We start from the raw sequence: 23,191 nt of genomic DNA, 5'->3' as shown, positions 1-23,191 counted from the left end.
GGTACGGCCACCTGGTCAGACCAGGTGGCTGCAAGGGCACCCTCGAGCAGAACTTGTAGTATGGTGGTATGGTAACAACAGTGCCGGTAGCGATACCGGCACCGTTGTTGCCTTACCGCCATACTCGTAATGAGGCCCAACGTCTTAACTTTTTTAAGAATGAGATTTGGGGTAAGAAGCTTGAGAAAATACGGTAATCTTTAGGGCTTGGATTAATCCTTACGTTGGAGAGATCTCTCTTTCTAATAACTAATTCGTTCTTTTGCAGGTTCTCTGAATTTAGGAAAAGGAATTATGGCTGCGGAGGGCTGCAGAGTTCGCTTATACGGAGCAACTGCAGCCTTCAGGGAAGCACGCGGAAACAACTGTGAAGTGAAAACTTGAAGAACTTTCAGGTATATAAAATGTTAGTAAACATCGTCTTTCTTTAACTATTCAATTTGTTTATTGTTATTTTAAATACCTCTTATCTTGTCTGCAGGTTTTCGGAAAGCCGAGGAAAAATACCTTTGGAAGATGCGGTGGCTGTGGAAGAAACTTCGGACTGAAATTGCTGCGACTACAAACGAAAAAACTGTTGACTGAAGATGCTGCGACTATGAATGAAGACTGCTGACTGAAGATGTTGCAGTTCTGACGGAATCTAGTTGCTTCGGAGATAACCTTAGACAGGTAAGTCTTTTCTATTAACTTATTGAACTCTGTAATTTTGCTGTAAAACTAATGTCTCTATTATCTCCTTATACAGATTCTGTGAGAAGAAACGCTTGTAGAGTTACCCGCTGTCAGCGGAGCAGACGCGAAGGGGAGGCGGGGCTTAAATAGCTCCCTCTGCAATATGAATAGAACGTGCTGCAACTTATAAAAGGACCTTGCGGCGGCCATGTTAAGTGTATGGAATTACTGTAAAACATCTCAAAAGTCTATGGAAGTGTATGCTGAGAATGATGTAAATGCCATGTGTGCCAGGCTAACACCCACCTTTGACCTGCTGTTGTATCTAATGTTCTCTGCCTAGCCTGAAAGCCTGAATGAGGGCTATGCCCACTGATTGGGATCATGACCCCTCCCAAGGATGGACCCTCCGGCCCTGGCCTAGTCCAGTGATTCTTATGAAACATCTGAAGCAATTTGGGAGCATGAATATTTGAACTAGGTTCCCAAGACCTGTCTTGTGGGCCAAACGCTTTCCAATCCACAAGGTAGAACAATTTTCTTTTGACAATCTTGGAATTTAAGATTTATTTCACTAAGAATTCTGGTTCACCTTCTACGATCAGGGTTTTTGAGGATGGTTATAGTCTGGTCCCCGGATTCATGGGTTTTAGCAGGGAAACATGGAATACAGGATGAATTGGAATGTGAGAGGGTAGGTTCAATCTTACCGCTACAGGGTTAACAATGGCTTCCACAGAGAATGGGCCCTGAAATCTAGGCTGGAATTTACGTGGGCCCTTAAGTGCAATGTGTTTAGAAGACAACCATACCTGGCCTCCCACTTTATACTCTGGAGATTTTCTTCGAAGTCTGTCTGCACATTTCTATTGGCTTTCCTTTGCTGTAGTCAAATGTCTCAGAACCTCTTTTTGTACCTTGGTGATGTTCTCTTGAAGTTTCGGTACTGCTGGCATTTCTAAAGATTCTGTTGAATCAAAGGTAGAGGTTCGAGGATGTGAACAGTTTAGAACATAAAAAGGGGTTTAACCTGTGGGTTTCGAGGGTGTCAAGGGAGGATTGATGATATTCTTCTGTCTGCAGTCTCTCCTCCATTTTGTCGAGCCGCACATTAACATTGTCCACTTTACCCCCTATATCAGCCCTCATACTTTGTATCTCCTCCAGCAGCGATACTACATCCCTCTTTGTTGCCATTGAGTCTTCTCCTTCCGCCACCATGTCCTTCACTGAAATGCGTCCTGTATGATCTGGTCTACCTGGCTAAGCAAATCCAGCCAGCTTGGCTTTAATCTTCATATATCGCATAGCCAAAGTGAAGTTCCCGGTGTGACCAAGACCCCAACGCCACCACCTCCAGGTCCATCCACCCCTTTTTAGAACTTGCCAAGCCCAGGTGTCTCTCCAACCAGGGGGGGGAGGGTGGGTGAGCCACACTCACGGCCCAGCGGGCACACGCCTCTGAGTCAGGAGCACTCACCTTCCGTAAGGTCCTTCCATTAGGAGACCCAGTGTAGCCTCAGCTGCTGGGCCTCACAATCTGGAGGGGGTTCACCGCTTAGTGTATCACCACTTAGTCTCAGAGCCACCTCTCACCTTGCCCTTGGTCACCCCAGTTCTCAGGCCGCCTGCCGCATTCAGGCCAAGGAGGCGGGCACATGCCCCAGGACTGGGGACCCACACCTCCTATGACTCAGATGTTCTGGCTGGGCTGTGGTCCTACTACCCGGCTCACCTCATGTCCTTTAATTTGAGGCCTCCTACATTTATCGCGGAGCACTGGTGGACCAGATTAAACCCCTCCTGGCCTTCAGACTTCCCCACGTGTCGTTGCCCTGCTTATGCCCATATTCTCCGAATTTTCAGATCGCTCCAGGGTACTTCTAAATTCTGCCTCATTCGCCCTTTTCAAAGTAACTGGCCTTTAGTAAGTTTGTTCTTTTGAATCCTCTCTCTTCATGCAGGTTACTCATGTAGAGGGATCTCCAGGCTGCATCCAGAAAAGAAATGTACTGCACTAGATGGGACCAATCAGGAGCAGAGCCAAGAAAGCCTCCCCAGACGGGGCGTCATGGCCCCATAAAGGTTCAGACCCCATAAAGGCTAAGACCATCTGGAATTGGGGACTCCATTTGAATCCCTTATTCCCCCTCTTGTTGACATGTTTATTGATTCTGAATCCTCAAAAAAGAGAATTTGTACCACTCACGACAATAACAGGTAACACTGTTGATCCGTTATGCCTAAGTGAACCTTCTGCTCATGGTTCTACCACATCTTAATCCTAGTAAGCCACAACCCTAGCGGTTTAGTCCCAGGGCACTCTGATGATGGTTTCACAGACAAAATCCAAAGAGGGTGGTTGGTTAACCTCTATCCCTGTGTTCCTCACTGCTTACCTCTGGTATTGAAATGCCATGTGTATTTGCTCACTAAAATCCCTTCCTCCTTAGTGTTCTATTGTAAAGGACCTTTCCATCCTATCCACATTACATATCTCATATTGGATTGAAATGGCTATTCTTCCTGATGGGTGGCTGTGGGACTGGCTGTAGGGGTGGTAATGGGAGATGGGGTGGACTCTGGTGCATTCACAGCAAACTACCTCGGGCGTCGCATCCTGAAGCAGTTGGCTTCCCCTAGACAGAGAATTCCTCAGTGTCCCTCTTCACCCCTCCAAAAGTGGATCATGTAAAGCACCACCATATGCACGCGGCAGCTTCTTAAGCATCGTATTGCATCACACACCTGATGTATGTATAACTAATCAGGAATGATTTCACATGCTAAAGGGCCTCTATTAATGCCCATTCAGAGACTGAAAAGCCAGAAGCAGCTATGATCAAGATCAGACTGACATTCACTGCTATAATCTTTCCCCATCATCATCAACAGCTTTTATTCGACAAAGGTTTTAGTACAAGCTTACAAATAAAATCTGGTAAAAAAAAAATACATATATCATAAGATTAAAATTAGCATCACAAACAATTGAATAAAACTATGGTGAAAAAAACAACATTATATAGAGATACTGAGAGTCACACACTAGAAAAACTATACCAGTCTAGGTTTATCCTAACATTCACATTTTACATACCCATGTGCTGCATTGCCCCAGCAAAGCACACAATGCCATTTTGCCATATTAGATTCTACATTGCCCCAGAAGGTTTACAAGCCAAGATCGACATTGTTAAGTCAAGTGGAGTACATAAAGCTGAGCCGCAAGTAAGTGCCTTTTACATGCAAGCAGTAAGGCACATGCAGATGTAGCACACACTTCTTTTGTATTCATCAAACTGTTATAGCACAGGCAGTAACTTTCAGTCACAATAGTCTCAACACAAGCATTAGAGTTAGAATCTTTCCCAGAGGGCTGTGGGCTGTTAGTGGCCAAGTCCACTACCCCACAAGAGGGTGATAGCCATTCACACCCCAGGGTTCATTTAGGGTGCAAATTGTTTAATGTTTATTATTTTTTACAGGAGATGGGATAAGAGTGCATTGCGCGAGGCCAATCTCCCATAAAAAAATTACAAGATGGCTTCCACCATAAGAAAAGACATGTAGTCCCTTTTCCATTTCCATGGTGGCGGATGGGAGGAGTACAGAGACCAGAGCAAAAAGCTCTGGTCCAACAGGTTAGTGGGGATGGCGGGGGTGTTGGTTCAGGAAAGGGTGTAATATGTGTTTGGGGGTTGAAGGGAGGGAGGGATCATGGGGAGGCAACAGGGAGAGGCTCCCTGTTGCCTTCCCAAACTCAAGATGGCATCACCTGGGGAAGGGCCTCCGGTGACTAGATACAGTAGGAGGTACAAATTGTGTTCTCGGCTGCTGTTCCAGCACCTGACTGGGTATGAATACAGGTTCCTAACCTCAGTTAGATATGAACCACAAAATGGGGTAATTCTATTGGTAAGTTAGTGCGAACCATAGGGAGTATTACTGCACTATTCTCTCTTAATACATTTTGAAGACCAAAATAGCGTTCACTTAGCATTGACTTCTAATTTTGCCCTATCAGGGAGGGGTCAGAAAACCAAGAGCCCAAACCAATATAAGTCAGCTCTGACCTTACGTATAATAACCATTCTATTTTGAGACCACCATCGCTGTGAAGTAAATCAAAGAGAAGCCCTTGTATTAGAACAGCTGAAGGGTTATTATTAAATTGTAGATGTGGCACTGCCCTTAGATTCTCTAAATGTTTTTGGTGGGCATTCAGTGTTAACCTTCCTGGAGGTCTATAGTGAAATTGGCAGTGCTCTGCGACACTGATATAATGCTTGATTGCAAAATCAATTATTGTTCCTAGTGAGAATTTGTCTTTGAAGAATTTACTAACCCTTCCAAAATCTGCTCCAAGTACAGTCCTACTTTAGTATTGGCTATGTAGATACATTTAGGTATCTCTTGTATTGAGAGTGAGTTTGGAGTTCCCCTTTCTCACCACATATAGAGAGGCCCTTTCTGATAACATAGCAGCCCAGGGGATCTATCGATGCCTTGGGTCAAATGTATAAAATGATGAATGTCATGCACTTATGGGAAACGCCTTTTTCTATAATGAAACTAATTATTGTCAAGGTCAGGAAAGTGCTAGTTATTTGGTCGAACAAGACCTTTGAAAAAACTGGGCAAGTGTTTTAATAATGGGGTATTTTACCACAAAATGCTGTTCGAGATTTAGGAGTTCTTTGAATGTACCTGGAATTGTAGCGTTCGTCGACAGGAAATCGACGGCCCTTCTTGAGTGCCCTCCCTTCAAGGCAGGAGTCACGGGTCGTTGAACGTCCGGCGGAGAACAGGGTGAACTACGGCGGTGAAGTGGCAGCTTCGTTCCTAGTGGTGCTAGTCGACGATGGAGTGTTGGCATCCTGCAAGGAAGAGGCGTGCGGGGCACCTCGGTGAGGATAGTTCTGGGCCACAAAGAGATGATGAAGAACTGTGGCCCAGCAAGGGCGTCGAGTCGTCGGCGTCTCTGTGGCCTTTATGTGGTGGGAAACCCACTGGCGGATGCCCCCTCGACGCGTCGATGGACGGGCCTTCTGCAGCGGGAGAAAGCGGGCGGCGATGCAGATGAGAGCGTTTGTGGATCAAATGAAGTTCTTGGGCAAACGGGAGAACGGCGACTCCAATCGGTAACGGTGGTCGTCGACAGTGGTGGACAACAGTCCAGGCGCTTCTCTTTGGGATTCCGCGGCAGTCCCCGTCTCCGGTTGGCAGCCTGCCGCAGGTCTGTCTACCAGGGAGCTTTGGCAAAGAACAGCTGGTGCACGATGGTCCCTCATAGCTCAGGGGGAGGGCGCCTTACCAGGTCCTCTCTGGTCAGTTCTTGGAGACACAGCAGCTTTCAGATTGTGAAGGACAGCAGCAGCAATTCTTCTCTTCCAGCAGGGCTTCAAGGTCAAGCTTCAGTTACTCCAGTTACTCATTGTAGTGGACTTCAGCTTCTGAACACGAATTCTAGCAGTGAGAGGCCCCCAGATATACTAGTTAATCTCCCATTCATTCTGCTGGGTCACACTCAGGCAACCAATCGGTCAGAAGGGCATTCATGCAGGCAGGCAGCCAATCAGGTGCATAGTGCATTCAGGCCATTCGCTTCTCTCCAGACACTCACAACAAGTTATGTGTATTGGGACAAGTACCCTGAAATTCAACACTCCACACTGCATTCATACCAGTTTCGGGCAGGGCTGTCTCAGTCATTGTGTCAAACACCAGATACTAGACACCCACAACACAGAATGCGTATTCATCACACACTCCATCCACCCAGGTCCCACCCACAGGCATACCCACAACATAGTCATTGGGAAGGCACCAGCCAGTCTGGCCTGGACTTCACAACAACACCATATATGGGACTTCCACCCAACAGCCGGTCAGGGGGAAGGGACAGAGTCAGGGCTTCCCAGGACTTTGGGAAAACAAGGTAACAGGCAATAGAAAGCAAGAGGCCACGGGAGCCATCTTGTTTCCTATCAGGAATCAACTGATTCCAATGGCAGGGCCTGGGTATCCGAAAATGGAGGATACTCAGGGCACCTGTCAAATTCAGCATTGAGCTGCCACCAGCCCATACCCTGCTCTGTGGGCCACACACAGGTGCCCCAAAACATACACTAGGGGTACAGGGTTGTACCCCCACGCATGGGTGCCATAAGGGTATCCCGTGGGTCTGTACACCAAACCAAAAGAGAGAACTGCACTGCCAGGAGTCCCACATGAACTTCTGCATGGAAAACACAACAGAACACACGATAAAAAGCAGTAAAGGACATGGATACGGAGGCCCTGTCCCTCCGATGCATTTCCAGCATCACAGTCGCCCCCCCCCCCAGACTGATGTTAGGGTGCCTAATCTCCCACGAGATAGACACCCTCATCCAGACGGTCAACATACCTTCTGGAAAGGCCATCTGCGTTATCGTGACTCATCCCTGGTCTATGCTCTATGGTGAAGTCTAGCCCTTGCAGGCTAATGGACCACCTGAGCAGTTTCGGGTTTTCACCCTTCATCTGCATAAGCCACTTCTGGGGATTATGATCTGTTTGGACCTTGAAAGTAGACCCTGTGAGGTAGGGCCTTAAATGCCTAAGGTTCCAAACTATGCTAAAACATTCCTTTTCAACACTAGCCCACCTACGTTCTCTACCCATGAGTTGTCTACTGATGAATATGATAGGATGTTCCCTTCCTTTGTCATCTAACTGGGACAAGACAGCTCCAATTCCGGTGTTGCAGGCATCCGTCTGGACAATAAAGGGTCGGCTGTAGTCATGCGCCCACAACACAGGTGCCCTACAAAGACTTTCTTTCAAGCAATCAAAGGCCCTCTGACAGTCTTCAGTCCAATTAACCTTCCTGGGTTGTTTGGGTGAAGTCAGAGCTGTCAGCGGTGCAGCTATGGTTCCATAGTCTGCCATGAAATTGCGATAGTACCCAGTGAGGCCCAAAAAGGCTCTCACCTGGGTTTGAGTAGTGGGAGTCTCCCAGTCACGTACATCCTGTACCTTACTGGGGAGAGGTTGAATTTGACCCCTTCCTACCTCATGACCAAGATATGTGACTTTCCCCTGAGCTATCTGGCACTTGGTGGCCTTGATAGTGAGGTTAGCCCTTTTCAAGGCCTGTAACATCTTATCCAAGTGTGTCAAATGCTCTTCCCAGGTGGAACTGTAGATGGCATTGTTGTCTAGGTAGGCCACACAAAAGGCCTCCAGCCCGCTGAGCGCATGATTGACCAATCTCTGGAAGGTGGCAGGGGCATTCTTCAACCCCAAAGGAATGACCCTAAACTGGTAGAGTCCCTCTGGTGTTGAGAACACAGTCTTTTCCTTGCCTTGGTCCGTCAGAGCTATTTGCCAATAGCCTGAGGTAAGGTCAAAGGTGCTCACAAATTTGGCAGCACCTATGGTGTCCACAAGCTCATCAGCCCTGGGCCATGGGTGCACGTCAGTTTTGGTGACGGCATTGACTCCTCGGTAGTCCACACAGAAACTCCAATCCTTGGTACCTGCCTGGGAACTTGCCTTTGGGACAAGGACCACTGGACTGGACCAGGGACTGGTTGAGGGTTCAATAACACCCAGATCCAACATCTTGATGACCTCAGCCTGGATTTGGTTCTTAACTGTGTCTGACATACGGCAGCACCTGCTTTTGACAGGCACACTGTCACCAGTGTCAATTTCATGTCTACACCATGGTGTAAGGCTTGGTGTGAGGGAAAACAGGGAGGCATACTGCTGGTGCAAAGCCCTGCCTGCCCACTGCTGCTCATCGTCAGATCTGGAGAGAGATGTATTCCCTCCAGTGATCCATCCTGAGGGTTGCTATGCAGCAAATCAGGAAGGTGCTCACTCTCATCCTCTTCTTGCTCTGAAGCTTGTAAGAGACATGAGACTTCTGCTCGCCTGTGGAAAGGCTTGAGTCTGTTAACATGGAATACCTGAGGGGCTACCCATGGGATTCCCATGTCAACCAGATAATTTACTTCGCCCATCTTGGAGATGATCCTGAAGGGTCCAGTCCACTTGCAATGCTTTAAGGTCATGCCAGTACTTATTCAATTCCAGGCTGGCCTTGAGATTTGCTGTTGCCTGCCCCATCATCTGTGTCATCCTGCGTCTGAGGCCTAACACATAGTCCCCCACTTGCTTGGTGGGACCTGGAGGGGTGGCCTCCCAACCTTCTCTGATCAAGGCAAGGGGGCCCCTCACGTGATGTCCAAACAGTAACTCAAAGGGGCTGAAACCAACACCCTCTTGAGGTACCTCTCTGTAAGCAAACAGAAGGAATGGCAGGAGGAGATCCCATTTCCACCTTAAGGGCTCTTCGAAAGAGCCTAGCATGCCATTGGTCTGGGGGTGGTAAGAGGTGGAGAACTTGTAGCCTGCCCCGCACTCTTTCCACATGGTTTTCATGTAACTAGACATGAAGGTGGATCCTCTGTCGGAGACAACCTCCTTAGGGAATCCAACACGGGTGAAAATGCCCAGGAGAGCCCTGGCAACCACCTTGGCAGTTACAGTCCAAAGGGTTATAGCCTCAGGGTACCTGGTGGCATGATCTACCAAGACCAGGATGAACCGATGTCCACCTGAAGTGGGAGGGTCAAGGGGACCAACAATGTCGATGCCCACCCTCTCAAATGGTGTACCAACCACTGGCAATGGTTGCAGTGGGGCAATGAAATTGCCTCCAGTCTTGCCAGACAACTGACAAGTTGGGCAGGTCCTGCAGTGGCACTCCACCTCTACTCTCATCCGTGGCCAGTACAAATGGGCAGAGAGCCTCTTAGTCCCAAGATGACCAGCCAAGGGCAACTCATGCACCAACTGCAGCTGGAAGGGCCTGTAAACCTGGAGTACCACCAACCCCTTGCGGGCACCAGGTTCAGGCTTAGTGGGCTCACTAACAAGAAGCTCACCATCCCAATTGATTCGCAATGTCCTGGGCACTTCTCCTTGTGCCTGGGACAGGGCCTGTTTCCTCAGACCCTCGAGAAAGTGGAACTCTCTATGTCCCTTACAAAAGTCTGCCCGGGAGGGTCCCCCTTCTGCTAACAAGCATTGAAGGTCGGGATGATCCTCCAGGTTGAGAACCTCTCCCACAGGAGAGTCTTCTGTCTCTTCTCCCTCAGCAGTTGAGTTTGGGTTTTCCACTGGACCCAGCCCATCCGGAGCATGGATCCCAACGGGTGCTGTAGGAACAGCAGGAAGAGAAGGAGCCCCCTGCACAGAGGTGGACTTCTTGTTCTTCCTTCTTCTTGCCTTAGGCCTCGCCTTTGGCTCGGGTACCTGACTCACAGCCAGACCCTGTGTCACCTGTGACCTAGTGACTGCAGCAGCAGTCAGGGGAAGACCACCCTAAATCAACCCCAACTCTACAAGATCACTGCCTAACAGAATGTTAGCAGGGACATTGTCCTGAACCAGGACAGGAAGCTTTGCTGTCTTGTCTCCAATCATGAGTGTGACTAAGGCTACAGGCGAAAATTTGGGAGGCCCACCAGCTAACCTGGTGGTTGTCAGAGGAGCAACTACATAGTCCTCTTGCTTGAGCAGGGTCCTGTCCACCACTTTCATGCTTGCCACAGTGTCTCTCAAACCAGTAGAAGGCTGCCCATTCAAGAGGACACTCCTCAAAAACCTACGGGTGTTCTGTCGGATAGTCGCCAGTAATTCTGCATACTGGTCCCATGCCCCAAGGGACACCATGGAAATCTCTACAGGAGCACCAAATGTGATTCCTGTAGAGGAGGGGAGGACAGTGGCCTCCACCTCAGACATGGGGTAAGGGTAGCTCAGGCTGACAGCCTGTACTCCAAGTGCCTTACCTTTACACTTGGAATCACCCCTTCTGTGATCCGGAGCCCCACAATCCCAACAAGTGCCGGGAGTGCAGGGTACTGTACTGGAACCACTGGGAGCCTGCTTTGCAGCAGGTGGACCACTACTCTTATTCCCACCCACAGATGACTTATCCACACTAGATTTTTGGGTTTTAGGAGAGGAAGGTTTTGGTTTACCCAACTGTGACTGCTTTTGGGACTCCTCAGCTTTCTGAGAGGTCCTCTTTTCTTTGTCCTTGTCCTTCCCACTGGAGTCCTTAGGGGACACCTGTTGGGAGACCCACTTCTCAGCCAACCTAGCCAGCTTGAAGGGATCCAAAATGTTCTGGTCAGCAACATACTGATGCAGCTCTGGTGAACAGGCATCAGAAAAATGCTCAAAAAACAAAAGGTGAGACAATTCAACAAACGTTTTCACTTTGTAACCATCAATCCACCCAATCATGTTCATGTGTGCAGCACTCACCCAGTCAATCCAAGACACATTCTCTTGTTTCTTAAACTCCATGAACCTTTTAAGGTATTGGATAGGTGTCTTGCCAAACTTGGCAATTAAAGCAGACTTCATGCACTCATACTGACCCCTTTCTTCCACACTTAGTTTCAGAATACAGTCATATCCAGTCTGAGGCACTCTGCTTAACAAACAATCATGAAATGCACAAGCCATTTCAAAAGCTTCAATCCATTGGAGGATATCAGAACCCTCTGCATACACACCAACCAAATCTTTCATAAACCTGGTTGCTGGGGACCTGACACTCTCAACTGGTTTAGCTGAAGTCTCCACTCGAACATTCTCTAACTGGATTCGCTGACATTCAGTGTCCTTGTCTTTGAGTTCAAGATCCCTATTCTTGAGTTCCACTTGCTGTGCCAACTCCTCTTTCTTAAGCTCAGCATCTATTTCCAACTTGCGGTATTCAAAGGCCAATTTCATCCTTAATAACTCAAGCTCCAAGGAATTGCTGGAGTTTGGAACAGAGGAAGCAGGAATGGTGGCATTCCCAGAAACAGATTCAGCAAAAACCCCAGGGGCAGAGTCCTCATTGGTTGTATCCCCCCTTCAAGAGTTTTACAATCAGTCTGGTAGTCCACCAGGGGAGCTATCAGCTCAGCCCTAGACTTATCCACAAAGTCTAACTCCCTGGCTTCACAAGCACTCTAGAGAGCCTCTAAGCTCATCCTAGTCAATTTACCATTGCAATAAACTCCATTGCTTTTAATGCAGTTACCTTGTACACCACTAAACCTTAATTTAACAAAGTGCAGATATTTTGTAAGTTGCATGGTTATACACTGATTCTTAAAGCCATAAGCATCCCACCGCTGCCACCAGTGTAAAGACTGGAGGGCGGTGTCTGTACTTCTGGTCTCTATATCGTAGATGAGAGGCACAGAGGACCCCAGCCAAGATTCTCTATTATTGGTATTGTGGTCGAGCAATCAAGGCCTAGCTTCTCAGGAGGCGATGCAGGATGGTTCTTAAGTACAGTGTAGTTCCCAAGCCCCCACAAAGGAATGTCCACACACTGTATTGGTTAAAACACCGTCTTTATATAATTAATATTCAAGGTTATGTACACTATCACAATAACTCACTTTGTGCTCAGAAAATCAACAATGGTAAATATACACAGTTCTAAGTGGTGCCACAAATATTATCAGACCTCATTAAACTATACTGTCAGAATGTCACAAAGATCAAATAAAGAGGAAACCAGCAGTAGAGAGAGGAAGGAAAGCAAGATGGTTGAACAATTGGCAGAATGCCGGCCCCGTACCACTAGACACAGTTCTGTGTGGAGATCCCCCCACCTGGGCAACCTGTAAAGCAAAGATGTATCACAAGCCAAGTCGTTGGCGTCTCTTTAGCCTTTAGTCTGCCCTGCACTTCACAACAACACCATGGGCCTCATTACACGGACGGCGGTAAGGGTTAACGGTCACCGTTAATGGCAACGGTGACCGTTAACCCTTACCGACGTACTACGAGGTCCCTTTGCGGGTTGGAGGATTTAACGCCTGCTTCTTGCAGGCGTTAAAATCCAACCTGCTAAGGGACCTCGGAGCTAATTACGGCACCGCAAAATTGCGGTGGCGTAATTAGCGCCTTCCCCATTTCCATAGAGCCCTATGGGGCAGAAATGGGAATGGGGAAGGGCAATGGCGGAAAGGGGATTTACCGCCCCTCCAACCTTGGAATGGGGCGGTAAATCCCCTTTCCGCCAAGGCGGTGCCAGTATTTTACCGGCATGAGCCATGGCGCTAATAGCGCCATGGCTCACCGCCTTCCGTGTAATGAGGCCCCATATATGGGACTTCCACTCAACAGCAGGCAGGGGGAAGGGACAGAGTCAGGGCTTCCCAGGACTTTGGGAAAACAAGGTAACAGGCAATAGAAAGCAAGAGGCCATGGGGGGCATCTTGTTTCCTATCAGGAATCAACTGATTCCAATGGCAGGGGCCTGGGTATCCCAAAATGGAGGATACTCAGGGCACCTGTCAAATTCAGCATGGAGCTGCCACAAGCCCATACCCTTCTCTGTGGGCCACACACAGGTGCCCAAAAACAAACACTAGGGGTACAGGGTTGTACCCCCACACATGGGTGCCATAAGGGTATCCCATGGGTCTGTACACCAAACCAAAAGAGAGAGCTGCACCGCCAGGAGTCCCACATGAACTCCTGCGCAGAAAACATGACAGAACACACGATAAAATACAGTAAAGGACAAGGATACGGAGGCCCTGTCCCTCCGATGCATTTCCAGCATCACAGACACCAGGGGAGGAAACCACTCCATCATCTTTCTTTGACAGGGGGCTTGGTATGGTTCAGGGGCATAGAAACCTCACTGCATGACAAGTGCCCTTAATTCCATATTTGGAAACATATGAAGGCATTTTGAACACTATATTTTTTTAGTGAATCACCTAAGCCTTGTCAGGTGTCTTTAGGTCATTCCAGTGCGGAGCTATAGTTTTCTTCATTTACTCCATAATTACATCAGTGAAAAATGTGTCCCTTGTTGGGCATCCTATGAATCATATTTTACATGTTTTATCGAATGTTGGCATCACTGGTGAACACCATAAGGCCCCTATCAACTTTTTCTGAATAACTGTGGTTGTGTTCACCTCACAGAAATCGTTTTGGTATGACCAGAAAGCCTGAAGTGACACCTTTGCAGAAATCTCAAAATGACTATTGTGGGAGGAATATTCTTGATTTTATATAATAAAAAACATTTCTCCCATGGGCAGCCCAAACCACTCCTTGGCTATGGCACCCACCTTTGCTTTCCCTGTTCCTGGCTGTGACGCCAAAAGGGTTCCTGTGTTGAGATTATATTACACATTCCAAGATCTGGTTCCTTTGAAAATTGTACAAGTAAACCCTATCTCCGACTTGGTACTCTTTCTAAGTGGTCTTTAAATCGTAGTGGGTTTTCATCCCCTCTGCCGACTTTTCCAGATTTTGCTGAGCATACGCAAAAGCATGCTGAAGGTGTTTTCACAAATTCTCAATGTATTCATGCGTCATGGATGCGTTGATCAGGGTCTGCTCTTGAGTTCTGTAGAGCAGATGCTGAGGTAGCACCATTTTTCATCCAGTCATTAGCTCGAATGGAGAAATGTTTGTCGCAGAAGATGGTCTAGACCTGATGGCCATCAGGACAAGTGGTAATCGGATGTCCCAACTAGGCCCACAGTCCGCCACAAACGTCTTTAGAATGCCCACAATCATTGTATTGTACCTCCCAACTCCCCCACTAGAGGCTTGGGGGTAGACAATGTGGAGTTTTCTCTTTACCCCGGGTATCTCCCACATCTTTGTCATCACTTCGCTGGTAAAGTGACTTCCTTGGTCCAACTCAATCCTTTGGGGAAGGCCAAAATGCAAGAAGATATGATTGATAATCATAGCAGCTGCTGTTTCTGCCTTGCTATTTGGGGCCGGGAGACATTCCACCCACTTGGTAAACAAGCATGTCACGGTTAACATGTACTTGTTTCTTCTAGAGGAGCAAATCACGGGCCCCATGAAACCTACTTGCAAATCTGACCAAGGCAGTGTCATTCCCCTTTTCTGTAGGGGAGCTCTGTATGTGAGGGAACTTGGCTGAAATTGTGCACACACAAGACACCCCTTCAAGTATTGGTCGAGGTCCTGACCCATATGTGGCCAGTATGCGACCTCTCGCAAGATTTCCAAAGTTGTATGAAACCCCTATGACCAGCTGTAGCCATGTCATGGGCATGACTTAACATCAGGCCTCAGAATGAGGTATGTACTACCAACTGGTCACATCCAGAGATGGATCTCCGTACCAACAAACACTCTTTTATTCAGAACATTTCGGAAAACTTCATCAACACCCAGAGATCCTCTTTCCCGATGTAATCGGATTCGGTCATAGGAAAATTCACGGGGTCTTCAATGTGTTGATAACATTTCCCAATAATTGGATCCCCTTTTTGTGCCGTAATCAAATCAGCATCTGGGATTTCCTTACTCCACTGGACAGTTGAGAGTTTATTTGGGGCAAGTGTTTGAGACCTGGGGACAGCAGCGACCTGTATTTCCCCCAACAGGGATTCGATCACTATGAGATCCCAGTGGATGCTCCGGTTTTGGCCAACTGGTCAGCCAAGTCATTTCCAGTTTTTTCTACTCCCACTATACTGGAGTGACCCATGATCTTTTTCCATTAAACCATCATCTCATTCGAGGTGACCAGATCATCAAAGGCTTGTATTAATTCCCATGCTTGAGCAGTTTATTTGCACACAGCATGCCTGGGTTTTTCTAATTTATCAGGTGCTCCACTAACCCATTCCTGACATAATCGGAATCAGTGATTATGACCAGTTCGTGGAATTGGTGTTGCACGGCAGTGAGGATGGCTTGATGAACCGCCATCAACTCTGCCACCTGACTACTTAAGGGACCGATCTTGTACCCATCAGAGGGCCTCGTTTTAGGATATAATTTCCTCCCTCCCTGGCACTTCGCAGCACAAATCATGTGACACAAATGTGAAGGCAAGATAGCCTTGATTTCTGATCTCTTTGATGGATCGGGGATCTAACAGTTTTATGTTCGGTGGTCTGGGCCTGGCTGGCACAGTGGTATGTTGGGGTCTTTGGTGTAATGCATAGGAGGGCTGTCATTCAGCTGCAAAGGGAGTGTTGGGGTTAAGGGGCCATGCTATCTGTATCATGGGATGGTAACTACCAAGAGGCGCTCTGCCCCCTTTTCCTGGTGTTGCAGAGCACATTCTTCCTGGGCGCAAAGGTCTGCAGCTGTTAAGGTGGGAGTCGCGAGAAAGTTGCGTACCTGAATATCTGGTTGATCTTGACGGGGCAGCCAGACTGACAAGAAGAATTGGTGACACAAGAAACCAGCCTCTCCTCCACCCAGAATGGGTACTGGGTAAAAGATGGACCAGTTCCCAACGTCACAAGCTGCTCTCTCCTGATTTCCGTGACGTCGGGACTGTGCAAGCACAGGCAGGAGAGGTTGAAGGAACAAGTCTTTGAAGTGATGAAGCTCCAGAGTCCAAGGATGGGAGAGGCGATTCCAAGAGATGACGCTGAAGCAAAAGGGCTCAAGAGTCCAAAGAAGACAAAGGCGTACTCCAGGAGAAGACACTGGATGCTGTGATGCTCAAGAGTCCAAAGAAGACAAGGACGTACTCCAGGAGATGACACTGGGTACTGTGATGCTCAAGAGTCCAAAGATGGCAGAGGCAAATACCAGGGGAAGGCACTGGAAGAATGACCACAGAGCTCAGGCTGGCACAAGGTTGGAAAAAAGTGGAAAAGGCTAGGCAGGGAATACTAGCCTGGCAAAAGGGAGAGGGAACCCGGGAGAAAGGGAAACTTAACAAGGACCTGGCTGGGAGAGGAGAACTGGAAGGCAGGGAACCCCAGCGAAAACTAAAGGAAACCAAGGGAAGATCCAGGGAAACCCAAGGGGAAAAACAGGAGGCAGACTGAAGAGGACAAGGGAAGGAATTCCCCCAGACTGCTGAATGGAACAAGGCTGGGCGCTGGAACAAAGGGAAGAGCGAGTAACACGATCAGGAACAGAACGCGTTGAGACGCGATCTGCTCCCGATCCTCACTCTCCCTTTATTGGCCGCCGGCACCCGCGAGGCCTGGAACGCACGCCTGATTGTAGCCGGGCGCCGGCGGACCCAGAGCGAGGCTTGGACAGCAAGCCGCTCCAATTGTGGGTGACCACTCCACGGCGCATGCACGGAACCGTGACCGTGGTCTCCCGCGCATGCGCCGAGGAGCTGCAGCCCTGGTCCCCGAAGCTCTCCCTCCGGCGCCTCCCCAAGCGCGAAAGCGCGAATAGAGGCACCAGGAAGGGAAAGCGCATGTGGCGAACCCCGGTCTCCCGGTAAGCGTGACACTATGCCCCCTCCCAGGAAGGCCCGGAGCCCCAGGTTTCCAAGGAAATCGACGATAGAACTCACGTACAAGACGTGGAGCGTGCACATGCCGGAAAGGTTCCCAAGTGCGATCACAGGCCGGGTACCCCTTCCAATCCACCAAAAAATGGAGCACCCCCCTACGATAGCGGGCATCACATATCTCCTGAACCTCAAATTCGGGGACCCCCTGTACTAGAACAGGAGCCGGGCGAGTACTGGCACGACCATAGGGGTCAACAATATAGGGCTTCAAAAGGGAGACATGAAAAACAGGATGAATATGCCATGAACGGGGCAGCTGGAGACGAAAAGCCACAGAGGACAGGCGTTTGGTGATCCTAAATTGGCCAAATTACCGGGGAGCCAATTTAACGGGTAAGTTGCGAAGTGGCAGATTTCTAGAGGACAACCAAACCCTATACCCAACCCGGAAATCAGGTTCCACTCTCCTCCTCCGGTCAGCCTGAGACTTCATATGGTCTTGAGCAGCCTCCAATGACTTGCGTGCCAACTCGTGCTGCTGTTGGATAGCCGAAATCAAGGCATCAGCGGAAGGAACCGTGCTGGACGGCACAGGATGGAAAGGTATCAATTTCGGATGCTGACCCGCCGAGCAATAGAAAGGACTGGTTCCGATGGAAGAATGAGTGGAATTCTTGTAGGACACCTCGGCCAGGTCCAGATATACCATCCAATTGGTCTGTGTAGCATTTGCAAATCTACGGAGGTTTGCTTCCAGTGTCTGATTCGTTCTCTCCGTGAGACCATTGGACTGTGGATGATAACCAGAGCTCAGGGCTCTGCGAATACCAAGATGGCCACACACCTTGCTCCAGAAGGAAGAGAGGAACTGAGCACCACGATCAGAAATGATCTTCTCAGGAAGGCCATGTAACCGATAGACTTCATGCAAAAAGGCCGTAGCCATCTGGGCAGCAGTAGGTATCTTCTTGAAAGGAATGAAATGGGCGTACTTTGTAAAACTGTCCACAGCGACCATTATACAAGTGTACCCTTCCGAGGGAGGCAGATCAACAATGAAGTCAGTAGCGATGGTGTGCCAAGGATATGGCGGCAACTCCGTAGGTAAAAGTAACCCTAAAGGACGTTGTTTGGGAACCTTGGATTGAGCACAAACCGGACAGGCCTGCACATACTTTCGGACCTCACCAGCCCAGCCAGGCCACCAAAATTGTCGAGATAGCAGTTCTTGTGTTGCTTGAATCCCTCAGTGGCCTCCAATGGGGGAATCATGGACGCCGTGCAAAATGCCATCACGAATCTCCCCCTCGGGAATGTACAGTCTTCTCCGGTAGAATAGAAGGCCATGATTTTCGGATATTGAAGGCTGTTGAAGTAAAGTTGACCTCCTAGAATCTATCCGGGTGGCATCTGATATCGACTGCAAGAGTGGTGATAAAGTCAATAAAAAATGATGAGAAGAGATCAGTGGTTTAGCCAGACTGGAGTGACCCTCTTCCTTCTCCATCTCCAAAGACCGAGACAAGGCATCAGCCCTTAGGTTCGAAGATCCGGGGATGTAAGTGATATGAAACACAAACGGAGAAAAGAAGAAGGCCCACCGGGCCTGTCGTGGTGTTCGACATTGCAAGGAACGCACGTACTGCAAATTGCGGTGATCAGTACGGACCTCAATAGAGAAGCGGGCTCCCAGCAGGTGATGTCTCCATTCCTCAAACGCGGTCTTAATAGCCAATAGTTCCTTCTCTATAACGGCATAGTTCTTCTCACTAGGACTCAGCTTACGAGAGAAGTAGGCCACTGGATGTTCAACTGAAGTAGCGGGATCCTTCTGCAAAAGAACAGCCCCTACAGCAAAGTCCGAAGCGTCCGCCTCGACGATGAATGGCAGTTCGTCCTGAGGGTGGCGTAAAATCGGAGCGGCCATAAAGGCTGACTTCAAGGTGCCAAATGCTTGCGTGGCATGAGAGTCCCACAGGTAAGCAATCTTGCTGCTAGTCAGTCTAGTGAGAGGTGCTGTGATCTGAGAGAAATGAGGAATAAATTGCCTGTAAAAGTTGGCGAATCCCAAAAAGCATTGTAAGGACCTTACATCATGAGGCTGTTACCACTCTTGAATAGGCTGGACCTTCTTGGGATCCATCTCGATACCAGCTTGACTAATCACAAATCCCAGGAACTCTATCCTCGATTGATGAAAGGAACACTTCTCTGCCTTGGCAAACAGATGATTGAGAGATAGACGATGGAGGACCTCTCGTACATGGCTTATGTGTTCCTCCCTAGATCTGGAGAAGACTAGTATATCATCCAGATAGATCCAGACAGAGATTCCAATCAGGTCTCCGAAGATGTGATCCATGAGCCGTTGGAAAACTGCAGGGGCATTGCACAGACCAAAAGGCATCACCCTGTATTCAAAGTGCCCAAAAGGTGTCTTGAATGCAGTCTTCCATTCATCACCACTCTTGATGCGAACCAGATGATAGGCCCCTCGTAAGTCAAGCTTAGTAAAGATCCGAGCCCAGTGCAGGGTTTCTAGTATACTACGAATCAAAGGTAGTGGGTACCGGTCCTTAGTGGTAATATCATTCAATTGCCGGTAATCAACACAAGGTCTCAAAGTGCCTTCCTTCTTCTTTACGAAAAATAGGGGAAATCCTGCGGGTGATTTGGTGGTGTGATGTATCCCTTACTCAAACAGTCTGACAAGTAATCCTGTAGCACTCATTTCTCTTCCTGAGTTAAAGCATACAGTCTACCATGGGGAATCTCAACACCAGGTGACAATTCTATGGCACAATCGAACAACCGATGAGGTGGCAGGAGTATGTTTCCTGGTTCAGCAAAGACCTGTTCAAAGTCGGCATATTCAGGAGGAATCTGGAAAGTAGAACAAAGACTGACCCCCTTGCCACTAAATTCCAGGGCCGTCAAAGAAACCAGAGTCTGGACTGGCAGGCTGCATTTCTGGGTGCAAGATGTGGAAGTGAAGGTCAAGGTGAATCCTCCAATTGATAACTGGATTGTGATGCTGGAGCCAAGGTAACCCCAAGACTAACTTGTAGGTGGGCGACTTGATAACATCCAGAGCAAGCTCTTCCACATGATCGGCGATCCGAAGAGTTAGCCCTACAGTGTGCAGACGAACCGGTCCTGAAGATAAAGGAGTACCGTCGATAACTTCCACAGGAAGGGAAGAGTGTCTGGGAAGAAGGGGAATCTTATTGATGTTTGCGAATGTTTCATCCATGTAATTGCCAGACGCCCCACTATCCAACAGCCCGAAAACCTCTAGAGTCCGACCAGGCAATTGGATCTGGACCTTCAAAGTTAGTAAGATAGCTGGTTTCATGGGAAGAAGAATTGAACAAGAAGTGGAAAGGTCTGAAAAAGGGATGAGACCTGTCGTTGCCTCTCCTCCACACGACAGGTCCTCTAGTTTCCCGTCTTCTTCTTCTGAGGTCATAAAGGACACGTTCCCAGGCAGTGCCCAGCAGCACCGCAGTAAAGACATAGGTGTAAAGTTCTTCTTCGCCTCCTTTCTTCATCAGATAAAGGCCCCCTCACAGCTCCCAACTGGATAGGTTCGGGTCCAGATTCCGCCGAACCAAAAGCTCCGGGGGGAAGGCTGGCCATTCTAGGACTGACTCTCTCAAACCGACGTCTCTCAGCCTTTCGTTCAGCTAATCTCTGATCAATTCGGAGCACCTGATTGATTAAGAGTTGGAGGGTCTCAGGTTCGGGGATGTGGAGCAACTCGTCCTTGTATTCTTCCCTCAACCCCCGGCGGAACAGGGTCTTCTGCGTGATTTCAGGCCATTGTGAGTCTGTAGCCAGTAGGCGGAAGCGACTGATGTATGTTATTATGTCGGAACTTCCCTGTTTGATGTCCATCAACTGATTTTGCGCAGCGGCGGCCAGATTGGGTGTCTGAAAGACCTCCAGGAATGTCTTCTCAAAAGCAGCAAAATCATTCAATATGGGACTATTAGTAGCCACAAAAGGTGTTCCCCAGGCGAGGGCATTCCCAGTTAAATTTCCCAAAATGTATCCGATCTTGGCTTTATCGTTATTGAAATAGGTCGACCTGAAGAGAAAATGGATTCGGCAGTGATTGCAAAATTCCGCTACTCGACGTGGGTCTCCATCAAACTTGATTGGGGCAGTATGAGCCAAAGAACTCTCAGCCTGCGGAGCACTCCCTGCCCCTTGAGTTACCATTTGACGTAAGACTTGGTTTTCCTGGTGTAAGGCAGTCATCTCTGCTCTGAGGGCTTGTAACTCATTCCGCAGGTCCTGTGTGTCTTCCATTTCCAAATCGGAAGGTAGGCGTCTCAATCTGTTAAGGTTTGGAGTCGCGAAAAAGTTGCGTACCTGAATATCTGGTTGATCTCGATGGGGCAGCCAGACTGACAAGAAGAATTGGTGACACAAGAAACCAGCCTCTCCTCCACCCAGAATGGGTACTGGGTAAAAGATGGACCAATTCCCAACGTCACAAGCTGCTCTCTCCTGATTTCCGTGACGTCGGGACTGTGCAAGCACAGGCAGGAGAGGTTGAAGGAACAAGTCTTTGAAGTGATGAAGCTCCAGAGTCCAAGGATGGGAGAGGCGATTCCAAGAGATGACGCTGAAGCAAAAGGGCTCAAGAGTCCAAAGAAGACAAAGGCGTACTCCAGGAGAAGACACTGGATGCTGTGATGGTCAAGAGTCCAAAGAAGACAAGGACGTACTCCAGGAGATGACACTGGGTGCTGTGATGCTCAAGAGTCCAAAGATGGCAGAGGCAAATACCAGGGGAAGGCACTGGAAGAATGACCACAGAGCTCAGGCTGGCGCAAGGTTGGAAAAAAGGGGAAAAAGCTAGGCAGGGAATACTAGCCTGGCAAAAGGGAGAGGGAACCCGGGAGAAAGGGCAAACTTAACTAGGACCTGGCTGGGAAAGGAGAACTGGAAGGCAGGGAACCCCAGTGAAAACTAAAGGGAACCAAGGGAAGAACCAGGGAAACCCAAGGGGAAAAACAGGAGGCAGACTGAAGAGGACAAGGGAAGGAATTCGCCCAGACTGCTGAATGGAACAAGGCTGGGCGCTGGAAAAAAGGGAAGAGCGAGTAACACGATCAGGAACAGAACGCGTTGAGACGCAATCTGCTCCCGATCCTCACTCTCCCTTTACGGGCCGCCGGCGCCCGCAAGGCCTGAAACGCAAGCCTGATTGTAGCCGGGCGCCAGCGGACCCAGAGCGAGGCTTGGACAGCAAGCGGCTCCAATCCTGGGTGACCACTCCACGGCGCATGCGCGGAACCGTGACCGTGGTCTCCCGCGCATGCGCCGAGGAGCTGCAGCCCTGGTCCCTGAAGCTCTCCCTCCGGCGCCTCCCCAAGCGCGAAAGCGCGAATAGAGGTGCCAGGTAGGGAAAGTGTGTGTGGCGAACCCCGGTCTCCAGATAAGCGTGACAGAAGCTTCTAAGACAGTGAAAGGCTTGGAACTCCCTGAAGCTCACTCATGGTGTGAATTATGTCTGTGCCAATAATACAAGTCTAAAGCTAACACGTTGGGTGCTTTTGACGCACGTGGGCCTACATTTCAAAATAGCTGCCAATAACTAAGATGGCGTTTACACTGGCCTCTACTATGTAACTCCTAATGCATGCACTACGCGATTTTGTTCTCATCCAAGGGGATGGGAAGACCCTCTTTCCTTCCCACCAAAAACAAAAGTACTGTGGAGGATGTAAACATCCAATTTCTCCATGGTTAATCGGTAAAACTACATTTATGACATCTGAGGTCTTGTTCTTGGACAGAGATTAAAATGTCTGGGCTTTGATTTCAAGGAAGAGGAAGAAGATATCCCCACCCTGTGGCCGATAGATCCTAATCGGATACAAACTGTTGTACCCTGCAGTTCTGACAAGCTAGGACTATGCGCACATGGTCTATCGTGTCAGATTCAGGAAGGTCAGGGAGAAGGGGAAATGTGGAAGGCTAGTGCTACAGTTTGGTAGGCAGTTGCATTGGGTGCCACAAGAAAGGGAGATCTGGAAGGTACCATTTTGGCCCTACAAATGCTAAAAACATCACTTCTGGCTTCATGAAAAGGTTATGATATATGATGTGATATGGCATTTATAACGCGCCTATACCCAAATGTTTCAAGGTGCGAAGAGGCAAGGGAGCGGAAACAGAGGGAAGACAGAAACAACGATCCTACTA

The sequence above is a fragment of the Ambystoma mexicanum genome, chromosome 1q (genome assembly GCF_040938575.1).
Source record: "Ambystoma mexicanum isolate Mex_15411 chromosome 1q, UKY_AmexF1_1, whole genome shotgun sequence".
Lineage (NCBI taxonomy): Eukaryota > Metazoa > Chordata > Amphibia > Caudata > Ambystomatidae > Ambystoma > Ambystoma mexicanum.
Note: the sequence above shows the minus strand (reverse complement) of the source record.